Source organism: Babylonia areolata, chromosome 29 (genome assembly GCF_041734735.1).
Source record: "Babylonia areolata isolate BAREFJ2019XMU chromosome 29, ASM4173473v1, whole genome shotgun sequence".
In the NCBI taxonomy this organism is placed as follows: Eukaryota; Metazoa; Mollusca; class Gastropoda; order Neogastropoda; family Buccinidae; genus Babylonia; species Babylonia areolata.
The window spans coordinates 7,656,016-7,678,515 of NC_134904.1; the positions used below are offsets into that span (position 1 = coordinate 7,656,016).

Genomic DNA, 22,500 nt, shown 5'->3' on the forward strand with positions numbered 1-22,500 from the left:
ACAGTTCGTTGGGAAGTGTCTGAAGCACACACACATTACAACAAAGCAAACAGTTCGTTGGGAAGTGTCTGAAGCACACACACATTACAACACAGCAAACAGTTCGTTGGGAAGTGTCTGAAGTACACACATTACAACAAAGCAAACAGTTCGTTGGGAAGTGTCTGAAGCACACACATTACAACAAAGCAAACAGTTCGTTGGGAAGTGTCTGAAGCACACACATTACAACAAAGCAAACAGTTCGTTGGGAAGTGTCTGAACCACACACATTACAACACAGCAACCAGTTCGTTGGGAAGTGTCTGAAGCACACACATTACATGACAGCAAACAGTTCGTTGGGAAGTGTCTGAAGCACACATACATTACAACAAAGCAAACAGTTCGTTGGGAAGTGTCTGAAGCACACATACATTACAACAAAGCAAACATTTCGTTGGGAAGTGTCTGAAGCACACATACATTACAACACAGCAAACAGTTCGTTGGGAAGTGTCTGAAGCACACATACATTACAACAAAGCAAACAGTTCGTTGGGAAGTGTCTGAAGCACACACATTACATGACAGCAAACAGTTCGTTGGGAAGTGTCTGAAGCACACATACATTACAACAAAGCAAACAGTTCGTTGGGAAGTGTCTGAAGCACACATACATTACAACAAAGCAAACATTTCGTTGGGAAGTGTCTGAAGCACACACATTACAACAAAGCAAACAGTTCGTTGGGAAGTGTCTGAAGCATACACATTACAACAAAGCAAACACTTCGTTGGGAAGTGTCTGAAGCACACACATTACAACAAAGCAAACAGTTCGTTGGGAAGTGTCTGAAACACACACATTACAACAAAGCAAACAGTTCGTTGGGAAGTGTCTGAAGTACACACATTACAACAAAGCAAACAGTTCGTTGGGAAGTGTCTGAAGCACACATGTTGCAACAAAGCAAACAGCAAAATATGTGTAAGCTGGGATGGGGATAAGGAGGAGGGTAGGAGGTGGTGGGTTTGGAGGGTGGTGTGGGGTTGGGGGCGGGGGAAGCAGGGCGTTGCAGCCTGAGCACTAAGATGACTGACAAAAGCCACCACACACCTACGCGCGCGCACACACACACACACACACACACACACACACACACACACACACACACACACACACACACACGTATATACACGCACACACACATAAACACAAACACGTGATGACGCCCTCCACACACACACACACACACACACACACACACACACACCCACGCACGCACACACACACACACACACACACACACACACACACACACACACACACACGTATATACACGCACACACACATAAGCACAAACACATTATGACGCCCTCCACACACACACACACACAATAAAGACCTCATGTGATTCACTCACTCACTCATTGCTCACCACCCATAATGTATACATCGAGAGAGAGAGGTGTGTGTGTGCGTTGTTTGGGGGGGGGGGGGGGGGGGTTGCTTACGCGCGCGTGTGTGTATTGTGTCTTTCTGTTTGTGTGCACGTGTCTGAATCCTGTTTTTCTTGATTGTATTTCTCTTCCTTTCGTGTATTCAGAGACACGTACTGTGTGCCATAGAGCTTCAAGAATATGTGCTATAGAAGATGTCTCAATTAAAAAATATATATATAGATAGATAGATAGATAAGCAAACAAACAAGCAACAACAACAACAACAGAATAATTGTAAGATGATAAATGAATAAAGAAAACAGAAAGAAAGGAAACGATTTCACATCGTTTCTTTCGACACACACGCGCACATACACACACACACACACACACACACACACACACACACACAATTACACAAACACACTCTTTCTCCCTCTCTCTCTCTCACACACACACACTCTCCCTCTCTCTCTCTCTCTCTCTTTCTCTCTCTCTCTCTCTCTCTCTCTCTCTCTCTCTCTCTCTCTCTCTCTCTCGCACACACTCTCCCTCTCTCACACACACTCTCCCTCTCTCTCTCACACACACACTCTCTCACACACTCGCTCCCTCTCTCTCTCTCTCACACACACTCTCTCTCTCTCTCTCACACACACACACACACACACACACACACACACACACACACACACACACACACAACACAACACACACACACACACACACGCTCTTGCGGTCTTTTCTCTGTTATTGCTCCCTGCACTGTTTGTCACTGCCCTTTCCTGCCGCCTGTCATGAGGATGTCAGGTCATGACAGGTACCATAGTACTCCAGCCTGGTTTATGACAAGACAATGAGAACAGGTAGCCGCGGGAAGTGGAATAACTTGAAGTCGCAGAGAGAGAGAAGAAGAGAGGAGAGAGACAGAGACAAAGACAGTCAGACAGGCAGGCAGACATAGACAGAGACAGACAGACAGGCATGAAGCTCAGACATAGACAGGGAAAGACAGAGACAGACAGACAGAAAGAGATATTACGTCTAACATTAACTCAAAGTGAAAAGACGTTGAATTAAAGAAAGAAAAGAAATAGACAGAGACAGACAGACGTAGACAGAGACACAGAAAGACTGACAGAGGGACATGTGAGAAATGATATACAGAGAGACAGGTGAGATGAAAAGGTGCAGAGACAGGGAGACAGATGATACACAGTGAAAAGAGACAGAGACAGAGAGACAGATGATACACAGTGAAAAGAGACACAGAGAGAGAGAGACAGATGATACACAGTGAAAAGAGACAGAGACAGATGATACACAGTGAAAAGAGACAGAGAGACAGATGATACACAGTGAAAAAAGAGACAGAGACAGATGATACACAGTGAAAAGAGACAGAGACAGATGATACACAGTGAAAAGAGACAGAGACAGAGAGACAGATGCCACACAGTGAAAAGTGACAGAGACAGAGAGACAGATGATACACAGTGAAAAGAGACAGATGATACACAGTGAAAAAAGAGAGACAGAGAGACAGGTGATACACAGTGAAAAGAGACAGAGACAGATGATACACAGTGAAAAGAGACAGAGGCAGAGAGACAGATGATTCACAGTGAAAAAGAGACAGAGACAGATGATACACAGTGAAAAGAGACAGAGACAGGTGATACACAGTGAAAAGAGACAGAGACAGATGATACACAGTAAAAAAGAGACAGAGACAGATGATACACAGTGAAAAAAGAGACAGAGACAGGGAGACAGATGATACACAGTGAAAAGAGACAGAGACAGATGATACACAGTGAAAAGAGACAGAGACAGATGATACACAGTGAAAAGAGACAGAGAGACAGAGACAGATGATACACAGTGAAAAGAGACAGAGAGACAGAGACAGATGATACACAGTGAAAAAAGAGACAGAGACAGATGATACACAGTGAAAAGAGACAGAGACAGAGAGACAGATGATTTACAATGAAAAGAGACAGAGACAGAGAGACAGATGCCACACAGTGAAAAGTGACAGAGACAGAGAGACAGATGATACACAGTGAAAAGAGACAGATGATACACAGTGAAAAGAGACAGAGAGACAGATGATACACAGTGAAAAGAGACAGAGAGACAGATGATACACAGTGAAAAAAGAGACAGAGACAGAGAGACAGATGATACACAGTGAAAGAGACAGAGACAGACAGATGATACACAGTGAAAAGAGACAGAGAGACAGATGATACACAGTGAAAAGAGACAGAGACAGAGAGACAGATGATACACAGTGAAAAGAGACAGAGAGACAGATGATACACAGTGAAAAGAGACAGAGACAGAGAGACAGATGATACACAGTGAAAAGAGACAGAGAGACAGATGATACACAGTGAAAAAAGAGACAGAGACAGAGAGACAGATGATACACAGTGAAAAGAGACAGAGACAGATGGCACACACAGTACTGCTGCTGTATGTCAATCAACGTGGTGACCGTCACTTTCCCCAGGTCCTGTCCCTGGCGTGGGAGAGGCGCTTCCTGTCCGTCCTGCAGGCCACGGAGGTCAAGGCCAGTCCCCTGGCACTGGCCTTCGCCACCTCGCACTCCGTCAGCCAGGAGCTGACCCGGGCCACCGTGGGCGACCTTCACCTCTTCCTCATGACCTTCACCCTCATGGTGCTCTTCTCCGTGCTGGTGACGTCAGGCGGGGACTGCGTGTCGTCACGAGCCCTCATGGCCGGGGCGGGGGTGGTGGCGGCGGGGATGGGGATGGTGGGCTCCCTGGGGGCGGTCAGTCTGATGGGCGTCCCCTTCGTGCACATCGTGGGCTGCATGCCCTTCCTGGTGCTGGGTCAGTGAAAAGTGGGAGAGTCGTGATGGGGGGTAGGGGTTGATGTTGGGAGGGCGAGGGGGGGAGGGGCAGAGTGGTGCTGGGTCAGTGCAGGGCGGTGTGGGGGAGAGTTGTGGTGGGGGGTATGGGTTGATGTTGGGGGGCGAGGGAGGGGAGGGGCAGAGTGGTGCTGGGTCAGTGCAGGGCGATGTGTGCGGGAGAATCGTGGTGGGGGATGGGGGGTGGGGGTGGAGGGAATGTTGGGGGCGGGGGGGGAGGGGCGGGGAGAGAGTGGTCGGGGGGTGGGGGGGGTTGGTGGGGGGGATCAGGGAAGGGAAGTGGAGGGTATGGAGGTTGTTGGGGGAGGAGTTGAGGGCGTGAGGAAGCTCCTCTCTCTCTCTCTCTCTCTCTCTCTCTCTCTCTCTCTCTATATATATATATATATATATATATATATAGATAGATAGATAAATAGATAGATATGTACATACATACATACATATATACATATACATATATATATATATGTGTGTGTGTGTGTGTGTGTGTGTGTGTGTTTATGATAGTCTTTCGTATCCGACTTTGACCATTAAGGCAGCAGAGGAGGCAAATGCTGTCCTGACTACATTGGTCAGAAATTGATCACAGCTGAGACTGTCTGGAGGGCTTTTGGACAGCCGGCATTGGGTATGGTCCCCCAAAGGCCAGCTCACCCTCCAAGGCTGCAGCACAAAGACCCAGACTGAGAGTCGTAGTCCTTTCCAAAAAGAGAGCTCTCAATGAATGTCCTTTGCTGTGAAGAAATCATTCATCACTCAGATGCATTGATCACTCAGATGCAGTGAAGAAATCATTGATCTCACACTGCTGCTGGCCCAGCTGAATGTTTGTTTGTTTGTTGTTGTTGTTTTGTTGTCAGTCTCCGCGCGTTGATTCTGAAATACTGCGACATCCTGCAGCAAGTGTCCCAAAAAGAGATTTCAAACTGAACTTAATTCAAGCCAAGACCACACCTTAATTTAACACTGGCCTCAAGGGGATGATGCCAGCTGAGAAGCAATGGACTGGTCACCAGCCCAGCAATGCTAGGAACGAACTGACCTGACGGTTCAGCAGCTGGCTCTGCACAGCCAGTCCCAATTCCGAGGCAGTTCCATTGATACCCTATCCATCACGCCATAACCTAGGTGTTCCATCGATACCCTATCCATCACGCCATGACCTAGGTGTTCCATCGATACCCTATCCATCACGCCATGACCTAGGTGTTTCATCGATACCCTATCCATCACGCCATAACCTAGGTGTTCCATCGATACCCTATCCATCACGCCATGACCTAGGTGTTCCATCGATACCCTATCCATCACGCCATGACCTAGGTGTTCCATCGATACCCTATCCATCACGCCATAACCTAGATGTTCCATCGATACCCTATCCATCACGCCATAACCTAGGTGTTCCATCGATACCCTATCCATCACGCCATGACCTAGGTGTTCCATCGATACCCTATCCATTACGCCATGACCTAGGTGTTTCATCGATACCCTATCCATCACGCCATGACCTAGGTGTTCCATCGATACCCTATCCATCACGCCATGACCTAGGTGTTCCATCAGTACCCTATCCATCACGCCATGACCTAGGTGTTTCATTGATACCCTATCCATTACGCCATGACCTAGGTGTTCCATCGATACCCTATCCATCATGCCATAACCTAGGTGTTCCATCGATACCCTATCCATCACGCCATGACCTAGGTGTTCCATCGATACCCTATCCATTACGCCATGACCTAGGTGTTTCATCGATATCCTATCCATCACGCCATGACCTAGGTGTTCCATCGATACCCTATCCATCACGCCATAACCTAGGTGTTCCATCGATACCCTATCCATCACGCCATGACCTAGGTGTTTCATCGATACCCTATCCATCACGCCATGACCTAGGTGTTCCATCGATACCCTATCCATCACGCCATGACCTAGGTGTTCCATCGATACCCTATCCATCACGCCATGACCACATTTGAAGGATGATTACATGTTTGTCGTATGAATACATGAAGTATTTACTTTTACTACATGCATGCATGAACAAAAATGTGTTTTTTGTCAACCTGTCCTGAAAAAAATATTTTCAGTAAACTGTAAAAATATATATGATTCGAAATAACGTTTTCTTTTGCTCAAGATAGTAGTAAAAATTAACCTGAAATTGCTCGGTCTGCTATAATAATTCAACGGAATAGATCTTTATAAGAGTGAGAGAGAGGGAGAGAGAGAGAGAGAGAGAGAGAGAGAGATCTGAGAACTCCTGCCAAAGTACAATGACAAAGGGTGTTGTTGATGGGGGCTGCATTGAACAATATTGTGCCATCTTTACCAACTATAAAAAAAAAACAGGCACACAGAGAGAGAGAGAGAGAGATTATGACCATAGCTAATGATAATAATAATGATAATAATAATTGTGATGATAATGATGATGATGATCATCATCATCATAAAAATGATGATAATAATGCTATGAACACTACTATCATCATTATCCTCATTATTATTATTATTATTATCATCATCATCACCATTATTGTTGTTGTTGTTGTTGTTATCATTATTGTTTTGTTGTTGTTGTTATCTTCATCATCATCATCATTATTGTTGCTGTTGTTATCATTATTGTTGTTGTTGTTATCATCATCATCATCATCATTGTTGTTGTGTTATCATTAACATTATCAGTTATGGCCTGTTTCAGGGATTGGGGTCGACGACATGTTTTTACTGATGTCTGCATGGAGCGGAACTCTGAAAAAACGCGACCTGACTATTCCCGAACGGTTGGGATCCACATTCCGCACAGCCGGAATAGGAATAACCATCACTTCGCTGACTGACGGGTTGGCTTTTGCCGTGGGGGGCTTCACTTCCGTTTTTCGGAGCATCCGATATTTTTGCATTTATACAGGTAAGGAGTATGTCTGATGTTTACATCGTGATAATTCACTTAATTACTGTTGTATAATCATGGATCCGATTAATATGTTTTATTTAACTGATAAATTACAGTATGCATGTATTTGTTTATTCACATATGTGTCAAAGATTCACGGTCTATTCTTTCTCTTCTTAAGTTAGAAAGAGGAGAGAGAGACAGAGAAATAGAGAGAAAAAGAGACAGACAGACAGACAGGCGCGCACAGATATTGTTGGTTTTCTCTGGTTGTTTCTTTGTCAACGGAACAACCTGATGTCTTTTTGTTTTTCGTATTATATTTTACCACCATCATGCTTATACTTTTATCATACATTTGTGTGTTTGAGTGGATGAAAACAACCAACCAAAAAACCATGAGTCCCCTCTCTGTCTGTCTGTCTGTCTGTCTGTCTGTCTGTCTGTCTCTCTATCTATCTATCTATCTATCTCTATTTTTCTATCTATCTGTGTCCCATTTACCAGTCTCAATTGTGTTAGACACTAGACACAAGAGCTGACCAGTCAGGGACAGAAGGTCCAGAAGAAAACGTGGATCAGTTAAACTCGAAATGGTCAGAGAAAATAACGTGGAATAATGAAAAAGCTAACATATTTCTGGATAGCTTAAACTCTGATGTTTTTCACGACATGTTCACCCAAGCTACTCTTCTGGTCAAAGAAAACGTTGATTCAGCACTTGATCTTTTCATTCAGTCTCTACTGAAAGCCAGTGAATGTATGCTGAAAAGAGTACAGACTGGCAATAAGCACAGAGGTGCATTCTGGTTTGATGAGGACTGTACACAAGCAAAGCTAAAAGCTAGGACTGATTTGCATTTATTTCGAAGAACGAAAGATCCCTCGCATGCAGCAGCTTTTGTTGAGTCTCGTAGAGCTTACAAGTCCTTGCTTAGAAAGAAGTCTAAATACAATCGGGGAAAGGCTAAATATCTTTCGTCTTTCAATAAGGATTCGTCTTCCTTTTGGAAAGAGCTTAGACAGATTTCGGTGAAGAAGAAAAATGCAGCAAGCACCCACATAACTGAAGAGAAATGGTTTATCCATTTTAAAAATCTGTTCAGTTCTGACACGTTGCCTGAGAATGACATTACTTCAGATAATAATAATAATGATGTAAATGACAGTGATACTAACGATCTTCTGAGCCATCCGATTTCAGAAGAGGAGGGCCGTAATGCAGTAAATAAACTGCTGGGTTCGGCTGGCGTTACTGCCATTCACTTTCTGACCAGCCTGTTTAATGTGCTGTTTGAGAAAGATTTATATCATGAAGAGTGGACAAAGGAAATTATAGTCCCAATTTTCAAGAAGGGGGATAAACATCCACCAGACAATTATAGGGGTGTATCGCTGCTTAGTCTGATTAGTAAGTGTTATACGTCTGTGTTAAACCAAAGGCTTGTTGTATGGACTGAAACAAACAGTAAGTTGTCAGAGTCACAGGCTGGATTTAGAAAAGGTTACTCAACGGTAGATCATACCTTCACTTTAAACGCTATTGTTGCAAAGTGCCTTTCGAAAGGAGGTAGTAAATTATATGCATGTTCCGTAGATCTAAAGAAGGCCTTTGACTCTGTTCAACGAGGACCCTTGATGGAAATATTGAAAAATAATGGTTTGCCTGGATGGAAATTTTATGAATGCTATTCTTGCCATTTACAAGACTGTGGTGTCTTGTGTGAGAGTGGGCAATACGCTTACAGATTTTTTTTACTGTCCTGTTGGAGTGTGACAAGGCTGTATTCTTAGCCCAATATTATTTTCATTATTCCTAAATGACTTTGTAACTGTCATAGAAGCTAATGGTGTTCGTGGCAACCAACTGCTTCCAGATGTACTCCTGCTGTTCTTGCTGTTGTTTGCGGATGACATAGTTCTCATATCAGATACACCACGAGGTCTTCAGAATCAGCTTGATATTCATAACAGTGTGTGTACAGATCTTCATTTCAACATCAACAAAGATAAAACAAAAGGTAGTGGTTTTTAGAAAGGGAGGTTTTTTGAGTACATATCAGAAATGGAATTTTGTTGGATTTGAACTAGAAGTTGTAAATGAGTACAACTATTTGGGTTTTATCTTTTCTACAAAAATGAGTATTTGCAAAGGGGTAGATGCATTGGCTGTCAAAGGTAAACGAGCTTGTTTCGATTGTGTTAAGTATGTAAGTAAGTTAAGTGAAATGACTAAAGCATGCTTCTTTTAAAAAAATTGATACCCAAGTTCAGCCTGTTCTATTGTATGCTTCAGAAGTATGGGGATTACAAAGACTGAAAAATATTGAGAAAGTCCACACACTTGCAGTTAAAAGATATCTTAATGCACCACTGAAAACACCAAATAAGTTTGTGTATTTAGAGGTCGCTACCCATTATATGTCAACAGTGCAGTCAGTTGTATCAGATACTGGTTAAGTGTAATAAAAATGGACAACAGACGTCTCCTCAGACAGGCATATACCATGCTAGTTACTCTAGACAACAATGGCAAAAAGTGTTGGGTCTCTCGCATAAAAGATACACTCTTTAGCCTAGGGTTTGGATACGTCTGGCTGCAACAAGGGTTTGGGTGCGAAAAATCGTTTATTTCCTTGCTTAAACAATGCCTAACAGATATTTACCTACAACAATTGGAAAGCTCTGCACTACAGAAAGATATGTGTACTTACTATCGAACATTTAAATTTACCTTTGAAAATGGAATATATTTCGATTTTGTGGACATAAAATGTTTCAGAAACTGTATTGTCAAGTTACGCTTGGGACTATTACATCTCAAAGGATCTACTTTCAAATCATTCTTCAACAATGATCAGGATAAACCTTGCAGCTTATCTGGAGTCATGGAAGATGAAGAACGTGTAATTTGTGTTTGTCCTTTGTACTCCGAAATTAGAGATAAATACCTGGACTATTGTTGCATACAATCTTTACCATGACTGCTGAAATGTGACAACATGCTTAAAACTAGTCATTTAGGAATTTATATCAGTTATGCAATGAAAAATCAAAAACAATTTCGTTGGTAATGTAAGAACAGTAATACCCTCTGTACCAGCTGTCAATTGTGAAAAAATAACTGAAAATCTGTAGGTTTTGGAAATTTCACTTTCTTGCATGCATGGCTTGTTCATGTTTTCGTTTTTCCTTGATAGGCATTTTACATTGTTCTTTTTGTTTCTAGGGGCCGGACGCCTATGGAATAAAAAAAAATGTTCTTGCTCTTGTTCTTGTGTTCTTGCTCTCTCTCTCTTTAGTAATACGAGCGTTTAAGAATGATGTTGAAATTGAAAGATAACATTTGTTTGCCATGAAACGCTCCTTAAATGTTGATAGGCGAACACCTAACGATTTAATGATGAACTAGGCAGATATCCAATATATATATATATTGTTGTGTAAAATGTATTAGTTACTGGCTAAAGATAACTAGTATTAATGATCATAGATTACCATACAAGGCTTACATGATGCTGTATAACTTAGACAATAACGGAAAAAAGACTTGGGCTACAAGTATAGAAAAATGTTTGTGCTCAAATTGATTTTCATATGTCTGGGATAACCAGGGTGTTAAAAATGTTTCATGATTCATAACATGTTTTAACCAAAGCATTGTTGATTGTAGATGGCAGGACTGGCATAACCACATTCAGAGTAGTGACAAGTTTGTTGAATATAAGATGTTTAAGTTGACAAACAATGTGGAGCCATACATTTAACTGAAAATGAGTAGATATGTAAAATGTGCTTTGACCAAAGTTAGACTTGGTGTATCAGACATTGCCTGCCATCGTTTTAAGAAACAGTGAAAGAAGAGCTGAGAAAGTGTTGTGTCGTTCATGCTGTCATTCAGAGGAAGATGAAATTCACTTTATGTGTTGTTGTCCTTGTCCACATGACTTCAAGTTGAAACATGTCTAGCTTAAGTTTTATAATTACCCATGTCGCTTTAGGTTCTATTTGCTTATGTCATCCAGAAATGAAACTGTATTGTGCAATGTGGCGTTATGCATTTGCAATGCCTTAAAGCGATTGCGTATTGTTATAACTTAGATTACAGATCAATATGAATTGTCAATTACAATAATATTCTGAAGCGTGATTGTTATGCAATGTATTTTGGAAAACTGGTTGTGTCATTGATACATGATTTACCCCTTCAGTTAGGGACTTAGGCCTAAATCTGAATAAACCATTTCGTTTTCGTTTTCGTATTCGTTCTCTCTCTCTCTCTCTCTCTCTCTCTCTTATTTTTCCCTTTCGAGGGCTGGAGAAAGCAATTGTTTGCTTACTCTGATGCTATCGGAAATAAGATTCATTCATTCATTTATCATTCATTTATTCCTTCCTTCCTTCCTTCATTCATTCATCCTCCCTCTCTCTCTCACACACTCACTCACTCTATCTCTCTCATTACCATATTCATATACATTATTGTCATTAATGCAGGTATCATGATTATGTACTTGTAAATGCTACTGTGCAATTAAGTGTATTTGAATTTCATGTATGTTTTTCTATAACCTTTTGTTATCTTGTGAACATTTTGATTTCATTTCTTTTTGCCCTGAGGGCTGGATATAAAAAAAAGCATATGCATGCTTATTCCACTTCCCTCATTAAAAAGATTCGTTCGTTCGTTCGTTCTCTCTCTCTCTCTCTCTCTCTCTCTCTCTCTCTCTCTCTCTCTCTCTCTCTCTCTCTCTCTCTCTCTCTCTGTCCTCAAGGAATGGCTGTGGTGCTGTGTTACCTGTGCAACCTGTCCTTTTTCGGGGGCTGCATGGCGCTGCATGGCCGTCGGGTGTTCAGCCGTCGGCACACCGTTACATGCAGGAAAGTCAAGACTCACGAGCAGCTCCGAGTGAGTGTTCAAAGAGGGCGAGTGGGGTGGCGGGGGGGGGGGGTTGTGTCTGGGAGGGGTTGGGGGGCATTTATGTATGTATGATAGTCAGTACAGTGTCCGTGATGATCTGGGTTCGAATCCTGTTCTTGCCATTTTCCCCCCAAGTTTGACTTGGAAAATCACAAACTGAGCGTCAAGTCATTCGGACTTCTTCAATCACCCATATGTGTGACGGGACATTAACTCACTCAGTACGGCCAGTCCTCTCTTCTCCTCTACACAGACCCCTCGGATGTCCAGTGGGTGTCTGAATGACCCAACCTTTAGCTTCCGTCGTCAGAATTGTGGTATTCTTTGTCAACATTCACGTCTTCAGTAATAAGAGCCTTCCGTTTGCAATATTTGATGATGGTAATTGGGGTGAAACGCTGTTAACGTCGTCTCTTTCGCCGTTCGTATGGAGAGAGTTAAACAAAATTCCTCCTCCTTCATTCGGATGAGACGACAATTCCAAGTCGTGTATGCAGCACGCCTGGCAAAAGTCTTCAGAAGAAATCAACTCTGATTGGCACACAAATATATAAGCATGCACTCAAGGCCTGATCGGGCGCGTTGGGTTATGCTGCTGGTCTGTCATCTGCCTAACAGTTGTGGTGTAGCGTATATGTATTTGTCCGAGCACGGTGACATCTCCTTGAGAAACTGAAACTGAAACAGTCGTTTCCGACTATGACCATCAGAACAGCAGAGGAGGCAACTGCTGTCCCGAATATCTGGGCTAGAATTTGATGATAGCGTGCCAATGTGTATGTGTGTGTGTGTGTGTGTGTGTGTCTGTCTGTGTCTCTGTGCGGGTATGTATGTGTGTTTCAACAGAACAAGTAGAATGGGTGTTTTTTCTAACTATGGTTATGTTGTAAAACAAAAAAGGAATTCTATCATTTCCTTCTTCAAGTCCGTTCATATCCTTCTTTTCTTCTTTCCCCTCCTTTCTTCTTTCCTTCTTTCCCTTCTTTCCCTCCTTCCTCCCTTTCTTCCTTCCCTCCTTCCTTCCTTCCTTCTTTCCCTTCTTTCCCTTCCTTCTTTTCTTCTTTCCCTCCTTCCTTCCTTCCCTCCTTTCTTCCTTCCCTCCTTTCTTCCTTCTTTCCCTTCCTTCCCTTCCCTCCTTCCTTCCTTCTTTCCCTTCCTTCCCTTCTTTCCTTCCTTCCTTCCTTCTTTCCCTTCCTTCCTTCCTTCCTTTCTTCCTTCCCTCCTTCCTTCCTTCTTTCCCTTCCTTTCCTTCCTTCTTTTCCTTCCTTCCTTCTTTCCCTTCTTTCCCTTCTTTCCTTCCTTCCTTCCTTCCTTCCTTCTTTCCCTTCCTTCCTTCCTTCCTTCCTTCTTTCCCTTCATTCCTTCCTTCCTTCTTTCCTTCCTTCCTTCCTTCCTTTCTTTTTCTCCACTTTGTGCCTTTTGTTCTTCACTTCCTTATTTCTTCTTTCCTAATTTTCCCCCACTTTCTGTGTGTGTGTGTGTGTGTGTGTGTGTGTGTGTGTCCAGGAGGAAGGCCGGTCTCGGTGCTACAGGCGGTGTTGCTGGGGGTCAGTGCCGGGGAGGGAGGGGGAGGAGGAGAGTGTGTGCGAGAGGACCCCCCGCCTCCTCCTTCCCCGTCTGGTGCTGTGGGCGCCAGGCCAAGGTCGTCATCCTCCTCTGCTTCGCCGCTCTCCTCGGTGATTTCCCCCTTTCTTCCTACGCTGTGCTGCGCTGTGCTGTGCTGTGCTGTGCTGTGCTGTGCTATGATGTGCTCTGTTGTGCTGTGATATTATGTGCTCTGTTATGATATGATGTGCTCTGTTTGCTGTGCTCTGTTGTGCTGAAGCTGTGACGTGTTGTGATATGATGTGCTTTGTTTTTTCTGTGCTGTGCTGTGATATGTTCTGTGTTCTGTTTTGCTGTGCTGTGCTGTGATATGTTCTGTGCTCAGTTTTGCTGTGCTATGCTGTGATATTATGTGCTCTGTTTTGCTGTGCTATGCTGTGATATGATGTGCTCTGTTTTGCTGTGCTGTGCTGTGCTGTGATATGATGTGCTCTGTTTTGCTGTGCTGTGCTGTGATATGATGTGCTCTGTTTTGCTGTGCTGTGCTGTGCTGTGATATGATGTGCTCTGTTTTGCTGTGCTGTGCTGTGATATGATGTGCTCTGTTTTGCTGTGCTGTGGACCCCCGCCAAGGTCGTCATCCTCCTCTGCCTCTCTGCTCCCTTCGGTGATTTCCCCTTCTGCTGTGCTGTGCTTCTTTGTGCTGTGCTGGGCTGGGCTGTGCTTCTTTGTGCTGTGCTGTGCTGTGCTGTGCTGGGCTGTGCTGTGCTGGGCTGGGCTGGGCGGGGTTGTGCTGTGCTGTGCTATGTTGGGCTGTGCTGTGCTGTGCTGCTTTGTGCTGTGCTGTGCTGCTTTGTGCTCTGCTGCTTTGTGCTCTGCTGTGCTGTGCTGGGCTGGGCTGGGCTGGGCTGGGCTGTGCTGTGCTACTTTGTGCTGTGCTGGGCTGTGCTGTGCTGTGCTTCTTTGTGCTGTGCTGTGCTGTGCTTCTTTGTGCTGGGCTGGGCTGGGCTGGGCTGGGTTGTGCTGTGCTGTGCTATGTTGGGCTGTGCTGTGCTGTGCTGTGCTGTGCTGCTTTGTGTTGTGCTGTGCTGCTTTGTGCTGTGCTGTGCTGTGCTGTGCTGTGCTGTGCTGTGCTGTGCTGCTTTGTGCTCTGCTGTGCTGTGCTGTGCTGTGCTGTGCTGTGCTGTGCTGCTTTGTGCTCTGCTGTGCTGTGCTGTGCTGTGCTGGGCTGGGCTGTGCTGTGCTGTGCTACTTTGTGCTGTGCTGTGCTACTTTGTGCTGTGCTGGGCTGTGCTTCTTTGTGCTGGGCTGGGCTGTGCTTCTTTGCGCTGTGCTGTGCTGTGTTTTGTTGTGATATGGTGTGGTGTGGTGTGTTTTGTCGTGTTGATGTAGTAGTATTGTATTGTATTGTATTGTAAGAGAAAGGTAGCAGAATGGTTAAAACACTCATCTGCCAATACAGAGTCCGTGAGGGTCTGGGTTCGAATCCCGCTCTCGCCTTTTTCTTCTTCTAAGTATGACTGAAAAATCAAAGAGGGCGTCTCGTCATTCGGATGAGACGATAAACTGAGGTCCCGTATGAAGCACGCACTTGGCGCACTGAAAAAGACCCCATGGCAACGAGAGTTTGTCCTCTGTCAAAGTTCTATAGAAGAAATCCACTCTGATAGGTACACAGATAGATAGGCATCCACTCAAGGCCTGACTAAAGTGTGTTGGGTTATGCTGCCAGTCAAAGCATCTGCCTATCAGATGGATGTGGGAAGCGTATATGGATTTGTCCGAACGCAGTGATGCTTCCTTGAGTAACTGAACTGAATTGTATTGTATTGTGCTGAGTTGTATTGTATTACATTACATTACATTTCATTGCAGTGTGTGTTGCATTTATTGCATTGCAGTGTGTGTTGTATTCATTGCAGTGTGTGTTGTATTCATTGCAGTGTGTGTTGTATTCATTGCAGTGTGTGTTGTAGTCATTACAGTGTGTGTTGTGTTCAGGGCATTGCAGTGTGTGTTGTATTCAGTGCATTGCAGTGTGTGTTGCATTCATTGCATTGCAGTGTGTGTTGCATTCATTGCATTGTAGTGTGTGTTGTGTTCAGTGCATTGCAGTGTGTGTTGTAGTCATTCCAGTGTGTGTTGCATTCATTGCATTGCAGTGTGTGTTGTATTCATTGCATTGCAGAGTGTGTTGTATTCATTGCATTGCAGAGTGTGTTGCATTCATTGCATTGCAGAGTGTGTTGCATTCATTGCATTGCAGAGTGTGTTGCATTCACTGGATTGCATTGCAGTGTGTGTTGCATTCATTGCATTGCAGTGTGTGTTGCATTCATTGCAGTGTGTGTTGTTTTCATTGCAGTGTGTGTTGCATTCATTGCAGTGTGTGTTGTTTTCATTGCAGTGTGTGTTGTATTCATTGCAGTGTGTGTTGTATTCATTGCAGTGTGTGTTGCATTCATTGCATTGCAGTGTGTGTTGTATTCATTGCATTGCAGAGTGTGTTGCATTCATTGCATTGCAGAGTGTGTTGCATTCATTGCATTGCATTGCAGTGTGTGTTGCATTCATTGCATTGCAGTGTGTGTTGCATTCATTGCATTGCAGTGTGTGTTGCATTCATTGCAGTGTGTGTTGTTTTCATTGCAGTGTGTGTTGTATTCATTGCAGTGTGTGTTGCATTCATTGCAGTGAGTGTCTCAATTACCTGCAGGTGTGTCTGTGTGGGGAGCCACGGGTCTGGAGCAGGGCTTGCTGAGGAGACACCTGGTGCTACCGTCCTCCTTCTACTACCGCTACAACGTGTGGGAGGAGAGCATCTTCGGCGTTACCTTCCCCATCAGGTGAGAGGGGTCACCTTCCCCATCAGGTGTCAGGGGTCATCTTCCCCATCAGGTGTGAAGGGTCACCTTCCCCATCAGGTGAGAGGGGTCACCTTCCCCATCAGGTGAGAGGGGTCACCTTCCCCATCAGGTGTCAGGGGTCATCTTCCCCATCAGGTGAGGGGTCACCTTCCCCATCAGGTGAGAGGGGTCACCTTCCCCATCAGGTGTGAGGCGTCACCTTCCCCATCAGGTGAGAGGGGTCACCTTCCCCATCAGGTGTGAGGCGTCACCTTCCCCATCAGGTGTGAGGGGTCACCTTCCCCATCAGGTGTGAGGGGTCACCTTCCCCATCAGGTGAGAGGGGTCACCTTCCCCATCAAGTGTGAAACGTCACCTTCCCCATCAGGTGTGAGGGGTCACCTTCCCCATCAGGTGTGAGGGGTCACCTTCCCCATCAGGTGTGAGGGGTCACCTTCCCCATCAGGTGTGAGGCGTCACCTTCCCCATCAGGTGTGAGGCGTCACTTTCCCCATCCGGTGAGAGGGGTCATCTTCCCCATCAGGTGAGAGGCGTCACCTTCCCCATCAAGTGTGAGGGGTCACTTTCCACATCAGGTGTGAGGCGTCACCTTCCCCATCAAGTGAGAGGAGTCACTTTCCCCATCAGGTGTGAGGGATCATCTTCCCCATCAGGTGTGAGGGGTCATGTCACCTTCCCCATCAGGTGAGAGGGATCACCTTCCCCATCACGTCGGAGGGGTCAACTTCCCCATCAGGTGTGAGGAGTCACCTTCCCCATCAGGTGTGAGGGGTCACATTCCCCATAAGGTGTGAGGAGTCACCTTCCCCATCAGGTGTGAGGAGTCACTTTCCCCATCAGGTGAGAGGGGTCACCTTCCCCATCAGGTGTGAGGCGTCACCTTCCCCATCAGGTGAGAGGGGTCATCTTCCCCATCAGGTGAGAGGGGTCACCTTCCCCATCAGGTGTGAGGGGTCACCTTCTCCATCAGGTGTGAGGGGTCACCTTCCCCATCAGGTGTGAGGGGTCACCTTCCCCATCAGGTGTGAGGGGTCACGCGTCACCTTCCCCATCAGGTGTGAGGGGTCACCTTCCCCATCAGGTGTGAGGAGTCACCTTCCCCATCAGGTGTGAGGAGTCACTTTCCCCATCAGGTGTGAGGGGTCACCTTCCCCATCAGGTGTGAGGGGTCACCTTCCCCATCAGGTGAGAGGGGTCACCTTCCCCATCAGGTGTGAGGGGTCACCTTCCCCATCAGGTGTGAGGGGTCACGTCACCTTCCCCATCAGGTGTGAGGGGTCACCTTCTCCATCAGGTGTGAGGGATCATCTTCCCCATCAGGTGGGAGGGGCAACGCATATCGGTATACAGAATTGTATCGCTTTCATGTCGGGTTCTGTTGGCCGTCAGACGGAAGTCAGGGGTCAAAACTGAAAATTGGAATCCGGTCCCATGTCCTGTGATTGTCTCGCGACCCAGGCGGAAGCATTACCACTAAGCCAGCACTTACCTCGTGTGTTTGTGTGTGTGTGTGTGTGTGTGTGTGTGTGTGTGTGTTTGTCTGTCTGTCTGTGTCAGTGTCTGTGTCAGTGTCAGTGTCTGTGTCATTGTCTGTGTCTGTATGTCTGTCTATGTCTGTGTGCGTGCAGGCGTGCGCACATGTGTGTGTGTGTGTGTGTGTGTGTGTGTGTGTGTGTGTGTGTGTGTGTGTGTGTGTGTGTGTGTGTGTGTGTGTGTGTGTGTGTGTGTGTACGTGTGTGTGTGTGTGTGTGTGTGTGTGTGTACAATATAAGTATCTCGTATATATATATATATTTAGCAATCAAGCACACACACACACACACACACACACACACACACACACACACACTCCCCCCCACACACACACACTAAAACATAGTATGTGACCAAACAAAGGTGGAGATGAATAGGAAGTTTCAAAAGCAGGGATTTGTTGTGATGCTTTTTTTTTTTTTTTTTAACCTTGAAATATTTAGATGCTTGTCTGTGACTGCATGACTGCAATAGTTATGATTATATATATATATATAACATGATGACACACGTCAAACGATACTTTATAAAAAATAGTCTGTGACTACATGATGTGTCCCCTCCCCCACCCCCCAACCACCCCCCCCCTCCCCAACACACCTCCTCAGCTTTGTGTTCGACCAGCCCCTGGATTACTCCAACGTCAGCACGGCCCTGGCGGTCGTCCGGGTGCTGCAGGAAGCGCAGGACGACCCGGACATCAACCCTCTGGCCACTTCCTGCTGGTTGAGCCACTTCCTGGCCTCCCCCTCCTTCCCCCCTCACCCCAACCGCTCCTCCTTCCTCCACGCCCTGCGCCACGCCTTCCTCCCCCAGCACCCACACTTCCTTAGCGATGTCGTCATCGATGACGAAAGTGACGTCATCACCGCCTCGCGATGTCACGTGGTGAGCGCGAACGTGAGGGAGTCGAGGCGACAGGCGGACCTGATGCTCCGGATGAGACGCGTGGCGGACGAGAAAGAAGAGGAGGAGGAGGAAGTTCCTATGAAGGTGTTCGCCTATCAGCCCATCTTCGTGTTCTTCGAGCAGTACGCGGCCATCGTTCCCAACACGGTGCTGACGGTCGGCGTGACGTTGGCGGCCATGCTGGTGGTGTCGTTCGTCCTGCTGGTGCACCCTCTGATGGTGGCTCTGGTGCTGCTCAACGTGGTGATGATCGTGGTGGCCATCTTCGGGCTGATGGCCTTGTGGGGCCTGACCCTCAGCTCCATCACCATGATCCATCTCATCATGAGCGTCGGCTTCTCCGTCGACTTCAGCGCGCACGTGTGCGCCGCTTACATGACCGCCGCGTCGTCGGAGGAGGAGGAGGAGGAGGGAAAGGAAGAGGAGGAGGAGCGCGCTGGCCGGGAGGACCACCACCACCACCGCCGCCGCCGCCGCGCTACGAGGCAGGCACGCGCCACGCACGCGCTGGTTCACGCCTCTGGACCGATCCTGAACGGGGGGCTGTCGTCCTTCATCGGCATCGTCGTGCTGGTCTTTTCCCAGTCCTACATCTTCCGCTCGTTCTTCAAGATCATGCTGCTGGTCATACTGTTCGGCGTGCTCCATGCCGTCTTCCTCACGCCCGTCATCCTCTCGCTGATTGGTCCGCAGCTGTCACATGACCACCGGTCACGCGCGGCGAGGAAGAAAGACGAGCCACGTGGGAGGAAACCCGCGGCCAATGGTGGCGGAGCTCGTGACAACGGTGCTGAAATTAGCACGATTTCCTTTTCTCCCTCCACCGGTCGGGACAAAGCAGTCAGGGACTCTCTCAGCGACTGTGTGGGAGGGATGGCAGCACTGGAAAACCAAACTGTTGACGTTTATTTGTAATGGTTACCTTTTGTGAACACAGTGCTGTTGATACTTCTTTTTGATCGACTTACTTGTGTAAATAAAGTGAGTCTATGTAATAACCCCGCTGTTTGGTTGTCTGTGTGTGTGTGTGTGTGTGTGTGTGTGTGTGTGTGTGTGTGTGTGTGGTAAACTTAAAACATTGTCATTTTCTCTGAAATGCTTTGTCTGCAAATACCAAATTTGAATTGAAAATAGTGGGGAGAAATTTTCACAGTCTTACCAATATTAGGTTGTAAGTCTTCCGGATTAAATTTTATTTCCGGGTCATGAACGGTTTATTTCGTTGAGGTTCCATATCCTCAAAATGGACTGGTTTGAAGCCGGCCTGACTTCATTTTTTCTTGTTCGCACTTTGAAGGAAAAAACAAATTGTGGACAGAACACATACGGTGTCAATAACTACATCATCGATACGTTTAATGCATATGAATATTTTAAAGTGGATGCTGAATCAACTGGAATGGACTGAAAGGTGAAACTGAAAGGACCGTGTTGTAGTTTCTGCCGATAACTGAGCCTGTCGAACACGTTCTCCGCAGATCTGCAGAAAGCGGATACATGCTGCAGAGTGCTTGAGACGATGGCAACGTCTCCTTTACCACTGAACTGAAAGAATTTCTTAAATTTCCGAGACTTACCAAAATAACACGATTTAAACGGCGTTATCGCATCTAATTCCATATGCGAAATATCACGCTAAAAAAAAAAAAAAAGAAAGAAAGAAAAAAAAAAGCATTTTTAAATGTTCATCATGTAAGAGTTCGGGATTCTTTCATGCTAATGATTATGTTACATCAGCTGAAACCATCAAAGGGCATGGACACTATGTACACACACACACACACACACACACACACACACACACACACACACACACACACACACACACACACACAAATATATATATATATATATATATTTGTGTATATATATATATATATATATATAATGATATGATAGATAGATAGAGAGATAGATAGATAGATATTACTCTTTGTCACGACAGATTTCTCTGTGTAGAAAGTCGACCTGCTGTCCCCGGGAAGAGTGCACCGCCACAGTGCAGCGCCACTTTTTTGTCTGTCTGCAATATTTAAAGTTGTTTTACTATCAAACTAGAATTTCACTTCTTTATTTACCAAGGACAACCTTTTTATTGCCGTGGGTTCTTCTCTCTTTTTTTTTTTTTTTTTTTCGTGCACTGAGTGCAATCTGCACACGTCGGGACCCTGGTTTATCTTTTCAACCGAAGTACTGACACCCAGACTACCGCTCTGGTCCAGCGGGAGGGAGGTGGCAGGGAGAGAGGGGGGGGGAGAGATCTCTGTCCGTATATAGGATTCAAACCTGGGTACACTGGCTTACAGGGCGGACATTATAGCACTTGGCCACCACACCACCACTTGGCCACCACACCACACCACCACCTGGCCACCACACCACACCAGGACTTGGCCACCACACCACACCACCACCTGGCCACCACACCAACACCTGGCCACCACATCACACCACCACTTGGCCACCACATCACACCACCACTTGGCCACCACACCACCACTTGGCCACCACACCACACCACCACCTGACCACCACACCACCACCTGGCCACCACACCACCACCTGGCCACCACACCACACCACCACCTGGCCACCACACCACCACCTGGCCACCACACCACCACCTGGCCACCACACCACATCAGCACCTGGCCACCACATCACACCACCACACCACACCACCACCTGGCCACCACACCACCACCTGGCCACCACACCACCACCTGGCCACCACACCACACCACCACCTGCCCACCACACCAGGACTTGGCCACCACACCACCACCTGGCCACCACACCACGCCACCACCTGGCCACCACACCACCACCTGGCCACCACACCACATCAGGACTTGGCCACCACATCACACCACCACACCACACCACCACCTGGCCACCACACCACCACCTGGCCACCACACCATGTTTCTGGCTATGTGGCTGTGGGTCAGTAGGTGTTTTGTTTTGTTTTTTCTCTAACACACAAAAAACGCGTTGGTCACACACAAATCATAATTGTTTAACTGAAACAAAAATCTAAATCCAAATGCATCACAACATACCAGTGTTCTTATTTCTTTCAAGTTTGTTTGTTTGTTCTTTGGATGTTTTTGTTGTTGTTGTTGGTTTAAATATCTTATTGCTTTTTTTCTTCTCTTTTTTTTTCTCTTTTTTTATATATATATATAAATGTAGTTGTTTGAATTTGTCATACTCTGATGGAGATATCATGACATCACCTGTATATGACTACACTTATGCTTTGAACTGAATGCCTAATTTGATATAGAGTATGTAAAAAAATAATAATAAACAAATAAAAATGATACAAAAATTGATAACTGAAATTTTGCTGTTGGTCTCCACGTTACGTTTGGCAAGGGAGCTAAGACAAGACGAATGCTGCATTGATCTGCGTTCTTTTTGAGCGGTTGTGTCCCTTAGACCGAAAGCTGAATGTTGCATCTTCATTCTTATCAAAAAA

General features: G+C 45.8%; 1 pseudogene across 1 annotated transcript in view; it reads left to right on the top strand.

The window, feature by feature from the left end:
- The window catches only part of LOC143275051 (patched domain-containing protein 3-like), a 27,693-nt pseudogene extending 7,674 nt beyond the window's left edge, over positions 1–20,019 (top strand). The window contains exons 4-10 of the transcript XR_013053339.1: positions 3,947–4,289; positions 7,047–7,256; positions 12,017–12,150; positions 13,669–13,838; positions 16,424–16,553; positions 18,716–19,405; positions 19,493–20,019. The product of XR_013053339.1 is annotated as a patched domain-containing protein 3-like (transcript). The remainder of the gene's footprint in view (positions 1–3,946; positions 4,290–7,046; positions 7,257–12,016; positions 12,151–13,668; positions 13,839–16,423; positions 16,554–18,715; positions 19,406–19,492) is intronic.
- The last annotated feature ends 2,481 nt before the right edge of the window (positions 20,020–22,500 follow it).